This window comes from Martes martes (genome assembly GCF_963455335.1).
Source record: "Martes martes genome assembly, contig: SUPER_18_unloc_1, whole genome shotgun sequence".
Taxonomy (NCBI): Eukaryota; Metazoa; Chordata; class Mammalia; order Carnivora; family Mustelidae; genus Martes; species Martes martes.
Window position 1 is genome coordinate 302,498 of NW_027666704.1, and position 10,638 is coordinate 313,135.

Sequence of the window (10,638 nt, forward strand, 5' to 3'; positions counted from 1 at the left end):
GCCCGCCGTAGGCTCCAGCCGTCGGAGGCCGGCCCGCCTCTGGCGCCCCCTCGCCCCAGCCCTGCCGTCCGCACCCTGCACCCCCGGGAAGGAAGACGAGGGAGACGGGCCGGGCTCAGCAGCCAGAGCAGCCGCCGCCGCCGCCGTGGGGGAGGGTGTTTCGCCGTTTCCCCTCAGCCGCCGGGACGAGACGGCAGCGGCCGCGGGGAGGGGCTGCGCCCGGGCTGGGTGGTGCCGCCGCCGGAGCGCCCGGCTCCGTGTGCCCCGCACGGCCCGCACCCCACTCCGGACACGCTCAGGGCCGCGGCCGCGAAGAGGGGAGAGCTCAGGCCTCCGGGAAGGTATGGCCTCACGAGTCTCGGTCTACCCCCCGGACGTTCACCAAACTCGGCCAAGTGCCTTTTGTGGTGGAAGAGACTCAAAGTAGAGCCAAGCAGTTGTGTATTCCAGGAAAGAAACTCTCCACGGACCTGTGTGAGCGGTAAAAACGTCGGAAATGCTCAACCTCCCACGAAGGGTGGTGCTTTTCAGGCAGAGATACGATTTAACAGACCTCGAGGACACAACTCGTTGCAGACAAGTGCTGTTGTTTTAAACAACACTGCGGGGGCTGCGAAGGTCAGAGCAGCTCAGGCGCAGCAGGCTCAAGTGGAGGCGCCTCCGACTGGGGCCTGGCGACACAGGTGAGATTCCCTCGAAGGCCCCCAGCGCTGGGGACTGAAGCGCAAGAGTGAGCAGTTGGATAATCATAGCAGCGCAATGCAGATTGTCGATGAATTGGCCATACTTCCCGCAATGTTGCCAACCAGCATGGGAAATCCGGTGACAGTTGTGACAGCTACCACAGGAACCAAACAGAACTGTACGTCTGGAGAAGGTGACTATCAGTAGAGCATGAAGTCGTATGCTCCATGAGAAATACTTAGGAAGTTCTTGATTTTCTTGGTCGAGGCACTTTGGGCCACGTAGTCAAATGCTGGAAAAGAGGGACAAATGAAATCGTAGCAATCAAAATTTTGAAGAATCACCCTTCTTATGCACGTCAAGGTCAAATAGAAGTGAGCATATTAGCAAGGCTCAGTACTGAAAATGCTGATGAATATAACTTTGTACGAGCTTATGAATGCTTTCGGCACCGTAACCATACTTGTTTCGTCTTTGAGACGCTGGAACAAAACTTATATGACTTTCTGAAACAAAACAAGTCAGTCCCCTGCCACGAAAACTAATTCGACCCATTCTTCAGCAAGTGGCCACTGCACTGAAAAAATTGAAAAGTCTTGGTTTAATTCATGCTCACCTCAAACCAGAGAATATTATGTTGGTGGATCCTGTTCGGCAGCCATACCGGGTTAAGGTGACAGACTTTGGGTCGGCCAGTCATGTATCAAAGGCTGTTTGTTCAACATACCTACAGTCTCGGTCCTACAGAGCTCCAGAGATTATGTTGGGGTTGCCATTTTGTGAAGCCATAGACATGTGGTCATTGGGATGTGTGACTGCAGAGTTATTCCTTGGATGGCCGCTCTACCCAGGAGCCTTGGAGTAAGACCAGATCCGATATATTTCTCAGACTCAAGGTTTACCGGGAGAACAGCTGTTAAATGTGGGCACAAGATTTTTTTGCAGAGAAAGAGATATTTCTCATTCTGGTTGGAGATTACAGACACTAGAAGAGCATGAGGCTGAGACAGGAATGAAGTCTAAAGAAGCCAGAAAGTACATATTCAACAGCCTGGATGATATAGTGCATGTGAACACAGTGATGGATTTGGAAGGAAGTGATCTTTTGGCTGAGAAAGCTGATAGAAGAGAATTGTTAGTCTGTTGAAGAAAATGTTGCTGATTGATGCAGATTTAAGAATTACTCCAGCTGAGACTTCGAACCATCCTTTTGTTAATATGAAACAACTTCTAGATTTCCCTCATAGCAACCGTGTAAAGTCCTGTTTTCATATTATGGATATTTGTAAGTCCCACCCAAATTCATGTGACACAAATAATCACAATAAAACGTCCCTTTTAAGACCAGTTGCTTCAGGCAGTACTGCTAATCTGACAGCAAATTTTACTAAAACTGGCACATTAGGAAATCAGGCATTAACCACGTCCGCTCATTCAGTGGTGCACCGTGGAATTCCTCTACGGGCCGGAACTGCTCATTCTGGTTGTGGTGATGCCTTTCGGCAGACCCTGATTATCTGTCCCCCAGCTCGTCAAGGTATTCCTGCAACACACGGTAAACCTACTAGTTACTCACTAAGAGCAGAGAACACAGTTCCCCTTGTGACTCGGGCCCCCGCTGCACAGCCACTACAGATCCGACCCGGAGTTCTCTCTCAGCAGACCTGGTCTGGCCGGACGCAGCAGATGCTCGTACCTGCCTGGCAGCGGGTCACACCCATGGCTCCCACGACTACTGCGTTAACCTCTGAGGGGGTGGCTGGTTCCCAGAGGCTCGGAGACTGGGGGAAAATGATTTCACACGGTAATCATTATAGCTCAGTGATGCCACAACCTCTTCTAACCAAGCAGATAACTCTACCGGCCCCGCAGCCAATTAGTGTGGGCATCGCGCATGTTGTGTGGCCTCAGCCTGCCACTGCGAAGAAAAACAAGCTGTGCCACAACAGAGGTATTTTGGTAAAACGAATGGCATGGGAGCCAGGAAGAGAGGAAATAAATGCTTTCAGTTGGAGTAATTCGTTGCAGAATACGAATGTCCCACATTCAACATTTATTTCCCCAAAGGTAGTAAATGGGAAGGATGTCGAGGAAGTACGTTGTACAGAGACACAGGACAATCGTGACTCAGAAGCAGAGGCGAGAGACTGTTGTGAAACATCTGTCCGGCAGGACTCTGATTCATCGGTTTCCGACAAACAGCGGCAAACCATCATCATTGCTGACTCCCACCAAGCCCAGCAGTGAGTGTGATCACTATTAGCAGTGACACTGATGAGGAGGAGCCATCCCAGAGACACTCACTCAGAGAATGTAAAGATAGTCTGGAGTGTGAAGCTTGCCAGAGCACTTTTGAGTATGGATCGGATGTGTTCATTAAGTAGCCCTGACAGTACTCTGAGCACCAGCTCCTCAGGGCAGTCCAGCCCAGCCCCTTGCGAGAGACCGAACAGCATGTCAGATGAAGAACAGCAAAGTGGTTGTGCTGCTGTGGATGGCTGTCCAACGTCAGACTCTTCGGGACACGACGGTCCCTTTGCAGAGAGCAGCTTCGCGGAAGACACTCATCAGAACACGGAGCTGGAGACCTCGGGCAACACGGAGACCAAACCAGCTGTTTGTACTGTTGTGGTGCCACCAACGGGACTAGAGAATGGATTAAATGCCGATGACCATACGGCAAACACGGATTCTATACGCCAGCCATTAATAAAAGGCCGCTCCGCTCCTGGGAGATTAAACCAGCCTTCCACGGTGGGTAATCGTCAGCAGAAACTGACACCTGCATTCCAGCAGCAGCATTTGAATTTCAGTCAGGTTCAGCCCTTTGGATCTGGGCATCAAGAGTGGAATGGAAACTTCAGACATCGAAGACAGCAAGCTTATAGACCTAATAGTGTGACCAGTCATCCGTTCACTCTTTCTCATGCAAGTCCCAATCACACAGCTGTGCATGCCCATCTGGCTGGAAATGCGCACCTTGGAGGACAGCCTACTCTACTTCCATACCCACCATCAGCCGCCCTCAGTAGTGCTGCACCAGTGGCCCACCTCTTAGCCTCTCCATGTACCTCAAGACCCATGTTACAGCATCCAACTTACAATATCTCTCATCCCAGTGGCATAGTTCAAGTCCCAGTGGGCACAAATCCCCATCTGTTACTATCCCCAACCATTCATCAGACTCCGTACAAACCAACCTTCCCACCACATTCTTACATTGCAGCATCACCTGCATATACTGGATTTCCATCAAGTCCAACAAAACTCAGCCAGTATCCATATATGTGAAAACTCAAAAAGAGTATATTGAGAAAGCTCAATGATATAAACATTTGATTAAAAAAATAAATATTAGCCATGGCACAAGAAACCTATTTTTGAATCATGTAGACTTGGGTGCAATTTAAACAACTTTGAGCTTTAAAAAAAACCTCATTTTTAATGTGTTTTGCACATTTGGTATAACTTGTCTTTGGTCATGTATCTTCTTATGTAGTAACTCTAGGCAGGTGACTTATGGGAGCGGAAGTCCAGTTTTGCTCCTGCTATTTTTTATAAAATTGCCTTCTAACTAGTGCAAGACACACCCACATTTGGGAAGCCATTCCGTGTACAGACTTAGAGCAACAGATGCACATATGTCAATTACAGCATACAAGTGAATTGTATTACCTGTGTCTTAGTGTGTAAATGTTGGGTCACTTACCTAAGAAACTGAGCTATTGTTCTTTACATTTGCACGTGTCTTTGTGTGGGCAAAACGTTGCCTAGACTTTGCTCTTAAATGTTGTTCTAATAATCTCAGCTGCATTGTAAACCGTTCCCACACATAGTGCCTTAAATATTTGAGGTTGTTGATGTTATTACCTATATACAAATGTTGAGGACTGCAGCACTTAAAATTCAGATCTACTCTTTAGTTTTCTTTTGATAGAGTAATGTTCATTTTTGGTTCTGTGTGGTATGATTTCAGGTTGTTAGCTGTTTTTTCCTAACTAAGAGGGCAGCATGTTTGCTATAGCTGATTTCTGCTGTCTGATTTTTCAGAATGATCTAGCTTCAAGAAAAGCAAGCAGTTAGTAGTGCTTAAGAAAAATGGAGTCAGTATCTAATGGATAGTTGATATCTGTCACAACACAGCATTTTATATACTGTTAAGTGAAACTGCAATACAATCTAAGTTTATTTTGGGCGTGTTTGCTATATAATTGGATTTAATAAAATGTTTAGAGGTGTAGTAGGCATGACTTTGAGTAGATAATGAAAGAAAATGCAAAATGCTCATTGATTCATGATGTGGTTTCATCTTAGCTTGGGCAAACCATGCAGTATTTAATAAATAGTAGCAGAACATTTACTATGAAGCTTGAAAAGATGTGAGTTCTTTGTGTGCGATTTTGCATTTATGCATGTGAGAGGATTTTTTTAAGTATTTTTTACATTGTAGTACTTGTTTTGCTTGTTAGTGGTGTTTGCTTATTTAATACATTCCGTCAGGGACATAAATTACATGCTTTTTCTTTCCTAGGAAGTGTGTCTTGGATTTTTCCTTTCTTATTTCTTTTTTTTCTTTTTTGGTGGTGGTGGTTATGTTTAAATGAAGTTGCTTTTACAGCACCAAAGACTTAATCCTCCATTTCCTATATAAAAGGTAGCTACTTTTTTGCATAGACCTCAAGTATATTGTAGTGTAGAGGTGGAATTTAAGGAAAGGCTGTGTTTTAAACAGGCTGTGTTTTAGCTTATGGGCAAGTAATAAATTGTATCGTTTATCTTGAATGTATCATAGATAAGCTGCTATATAACGATTGCCACTTCAGATAGCTGTGAAATTAGGTGATTAACTAGTTGTTATTTAGCCTTCTAATTTCTGTATAAGTCTCATTACATGAAATAGAAGTTGGGGTTTTGATTTTTTACTTTGCTTCTCTGTTTGGAGTGTCATTGTAACTACTGTATTGTAAATGATGGAAAATAATTGCATATGTTATTTTGGGGTGTGTTATTTGTATCAGTATTTTATCTCTATTAATGTTTGTGCTCATCACTGCACATAAAAAACTTGGATGTATCAATGTAACTTAATTTTTTATTTTCATACCGGCATTGTAGACACGAGAGAGCTGTATCTTGCAGGCTTGACTTAACGTTTTTTCCTTTAAAATCTGGAATATAATCTTACAGCATTTACTGGAATAAACAGTACAAAGCATTTGAGTGTAAAACTCCTCAAATGTTTTGGATTTACAGCATTTCTTTGATAAATGAATTGCATACCACTAGTACAGCTCTAATACAGCGTTGACAATAAGCTAATAGTGGATGAACTTTTCTTTACTCCATTAACACAGCAGTGTTTTATTTAATAACCATCAATGAAATAAATGTGCCTGACATTGATTTTAAAAATTACAGTATTAGATCATAAAATTAAAACCAGCAGTACAGGGGCGCCTGGGTGGCTCAGTCGGTTAAAGCCTCTGCCTTCGGCCCAGGTCATGATCCCAGGGTCCTGGGATCGAGCCCCGCATTGGGCTCTCTGCTCAGTGGGGATCCTGCTTCCTCCTCTCTCTCTCTGCCTGCTTGAGATCTCTTGTCTGTCAAATAAATAAATAAAAAATTAAAAAAACAAACAAACAAACCCAGCAGTACATTTTTAGTCATGCTGAAAATGAAGGACTTAATTTTCCCTACAAGTTTCAGTGTTTTTAGTAATCAATTCTATGCATTTTATATAAATAAAAAAATATATATAGACATATATATTATGCAGAAAAAAGGAGTAGCCTAAGATTAATTTAAAAGATTATTTACAGATGGCAAATTTATGGAGTCACTGTTTAAGTAAAGTTGCTGCCCTCTACAGCTTATTAATTTAATTTATATGGTCCGGCAGATCACTGGTATCTGCTCGCTTCTTGGAACAGAATCAATGCTGGCTGCGGATGTTTCAGAAACACCAAGTGCAAAGGATTGATTTCTGTTTGTACAACAGGTACAAAACTGGCGCAGTTTTACTTTCATCCAGGGCCGTATTTACTACCCTGAAATGTATTTTCTGTATTTCACTTCCAAGACTCAGATGGTCTCGTTAAATGGACAGTAAATGTTTTCGAAACAGTGAAGTTGGATAGAGGCGTACCCTGGTTGAGTACACTGCTCTTAACCGATTCTAATCATGGGCTTTTTAATTTTTTAAAAGTTAAAAATGTCAAAATCCTGCTAACTTCTAAATTCAACATACCGACAAGAGGATTTGGATTTATACCTTTAACTCTTTAAAACCATTTGACCAGTTTTCTTTGGTTTTACCGCTTTCTTAAATAAAACACTGCATGACTTCCAAGTTGCATGTTTGCATAATATTTTAATTTGCAATTTTTTTTAACCAAATACCCTGGTATTTACTTTTCTTTTCCATCAGGGTGTTTAAATATGTTACTGTAGTAGCAAAGCCTTTTCACTTTTTCAAATCTCTACTACTAATTTTAATCTTGGTTTGTGTTATGTAAAAGTTAAATCATGCACTGCAAGGTGTAGGAAGATTTGTTTTAATGAACCCAATGATACAGATTTGATTGCTCAGTTTGAACTGTTAACTGTTCTAACAATTTTAGGCTTGTGGCTTTCTTTCTTTGGTTTGTTTTTGCTTTTACTTCCATGCTACACTAGTTTGCCATGTAGCAATTGCACTATGCAATATTACAATAAGGACTGGGAAAATTTTTATGGATGTAATGTCTATTACGGTTTGCGCTAGTATTTCTCTCTAGTTCTCAGTGATTTAAATGTGACCAAGCCTTCTGTACTTTGTCACAAAAAGCAGATTTTCCAGGTGACTATTTTGGTGAGCGTCAAAATAAGAATTTATGGTGTATTACTGTCGATTCACTTTGAATTAAAATATATATATTGCAGCAAAAGAAAAAAACAATTTGGACAAAATGTGAATTACTGAAGCAGGCTGATGGGAAAAAGGGTGTTCCTTTTACCATTCCCTGCACTTTCATGCTGTTTGAAAATCTGTATGATGAAAGTTTTAAATGCTGGGGTATAGAAAATGTCCACGTATATTTTCCACATTGAGGGCTTGGCCTTCCCTAGCATGATGAACTAGCAGCCCCCGTGTAGCCCCAGCTTCTCAGATGTGCGAAGGGAAGATGCCCTTCCCTGGGTGGCTCAGGGCAACAGAGTCCCCACTCTCTGACCTGTGACTCTAACGACTTGCAGGTCTGCACTCCCGCCAGGTCACACTGTCGCCTCTGTAGGTTCTCGATCATGATCTGTCCAAACCGGTCATCCATGTTCACCTGGGAAGGGAAAGAGGAGGGTGGACACAGCCAGAAGGGTTTCTCTGCTTCTCGAATATGCAAAATAAGACATCAGCACCCTATTTCTAACCAGTCAAGGCCGACATCTGTTGATACCCAGGGCAGATCACAGAATTGGGTGCAGGCACAGCACGCAGAGGTGACAAGGGCGTACACTGCGACAGCCTCTAGGAGGGCAGCTGGATGGGCAGCGCTCGGCCTGGGAGGCGGCCACGCCACTGTCAGCACGCTGTTCTGTGGGTTCACTCATGTGTGCTCGCAAGGGTGCAAGAATGTTTACGGCAGCATTACGTGGAACAGGAAGGACCTGGGAAGGGTTTAAATGCCCCTCACCTGGGGTCAGAGAAATTCCAGCGCGGTCATTTAACGGAATATTGCATTGCCACGAAAACAGAAAAAAAAAAGAGGAAGTACATGTAGATATAGACACAGACACAGATATGGAATGATTTCTTAGGTAACAAACTCTTGAAAGGTAAGGCACAGAGAAATGTGTAGAATATGCTCCTGTCCACCTTTAAGAAAAAAAAGAACAGCCTTTGTCTACATTTATATATGCACAAAATAATTCTGGAATCTGGCCATGTTGCTTCCCATGTTAGAGGGCAAAAGTCCAGGGTAGGAGAGAGGCTTGCCTTTCCCTGTCCATCCTTTTGTACTTTTGATTTTTTAAAAAAATTTCACATGTAATGTTACTTCTTAAGAACCATTTTAAACCAGTTTAAAAGACTATTAAAGTGTATATACACACAAATGCCACAATACAGAATACAGTGTACATTATCATAAGGTATATGGTATTACCCTGTCACAAATAAAGTATCTAAAATTCATCGCTTTAATATATAGAATGATTCCCAGAGTTCCATGACAATGTTGCCAGACAAGAACCAGTATTACTCTCGTCTGGTGGATGTGTGAGGGTTATGGGGCACTAAGCACACTGAGCACACGCTTCGTCCTTTCACTCCCTGGGTTGGAATCCTGGCCTGACACTTTCTAGCTGTGAGGCTGGGCGGCTGTGGGCAAGCTGTCTAATTCTCTGTACTCCGGCCCCCTTACCCACAAAACCTGGGGGGCTATTGTGATAATCAAGTAAGTTAAAATATGCAAAACTTGTGGGATGTGCCTGCTATCTAGTCAGCAAATTCTACAAAGTTGCTATCCTTCTTATATCAGTATTGACATGCTCATGATTTACGCGGTTTTTGTCATTTTAAACTACTGATCAGAAAGCCATGGAAGGCATGGGAATGTTTAATACACGTGAGTATGCCGATGATTTTGTATTTGTTAGAAAATTCAGTTAAATGTTTATTATTCACAAAATGAGGATGGCAGGTGGGAACCGAGTCAGTTTAGGGATGGCTTAGACAATGGAGTGGAACCTGGCACCTCCCCAGGCCTGCCCAAAGTGACAGGGTCTGTGGTCAAAATTCACCTTCATACCCTGTTGAATAAGAGAAAACACGAGTGAGGGGCGCCTGGGTGGCTCAGTGGATTAAAGCCTCTGCCTTCGGCTCAGGTCATGATCCCAGGGTCTTGGGGTCGAGCCCCGCATCGGGCTCTCTGCTCAGCGGGGAGCCTGCTTCCTCCTCTTCCCTGCCTGCTTCTCTGCCTACTTGTGATCTCTGTCCATCAAATAAATAAATAAAATCTTTAAAAATAGAGAGAGAGAGAAAACATGAATGAAACAAGTTGGACAAACCCAGGTGAACACTCACAATGTGTGTCAACAGAGAGCAGAATTCATTTTCCCCAGGCATAGTATCCTGCAAGCAAAGACAGATTCCCAGGATCTACAGAAAAGACAAATGAGGCTGGCTACCGTTATACCCATTCACCAGGACTGCAGACTGAGTCTGAGGAGTGCCCCCAATTAAAAAGAGGGAAGGAAGAAAACTCAACCAAGAAATACCTAGATAAGAACCTGGCCTATATAAGAACCTGGCGTATATAAGGACCTGGCACAGGGTGGCAAAAAAGTCAACCAGGTCTAGCCTTAGATCTGTCCGTAGGTATGTTGTAGTGGGCAAGACTGTTAATGCTCTAGTCTGTAATAAAATTTAAAAATAAAATGAGACTAAAAAAGTAAAATCAGTAAAAGCAAAATAAAAGAAGCAATAAAAATAGCTACAGTGCGTGGGGGCACCTTGGTGGCTCAGTGGGTTAAAGCCTCTGCTTAGCCTCAGGTCATGATCCAGGGTCCTGGGATCAAGCCCCGCATCAGGCTCTCTGCTGAGCGGGGAGCCTGCTTCATCCTCTCTCTCTGCCTGCCTCTCTGCCTACTTGTGATCTGTCTGTCAAATAAATAAATAAAATCTTAAAAAAAAAATAGCTACCGTGTATTCAGTGCTTGTCATATGCCCACTGCTACACATCATCTCATGCGTTCCCTTAATAATCCAGAGAAGTTATCCCTTTCAAAACAAGGACCTGGGGGATGCCTGGGTGGCCAAGTCGGTTAAGCTGCTGTCTTCAGCTCAGGTCATGAGCCCAGGGTCCTGGGATCGAGTCCCACATTGGGCTCCTTGCTCAGCAGGGAGCCTGCTTCTTTCTCTGCCTCTGCCTGCCACAATGCCTGCTTGTGCTCTCTCTCTCTGTCTCTCTCTCTCTCTCT

The 10,638-nt window shown here is 43.7% G+C and overlaps 1 pseudogene across 1 annotated transcript; it reads left to right on the forward strand.

Annotated features, from left to right (window-relative positions):
- Window positions 1-343: 343 nt before the first annotated feature.
- LOC308359847 (homeodomain-interacting protein kinase 3-like) lies at window positions 344-3,975 on the forward strand (annotated as a pseudogene). Its single transcript has one exon. The product of its transcript is annotated as a homeodomain-interacting protein kinase 3-like (transcript).
- Window positions 3,976-10,638: the final 6,663 nt, after the last annotated feature.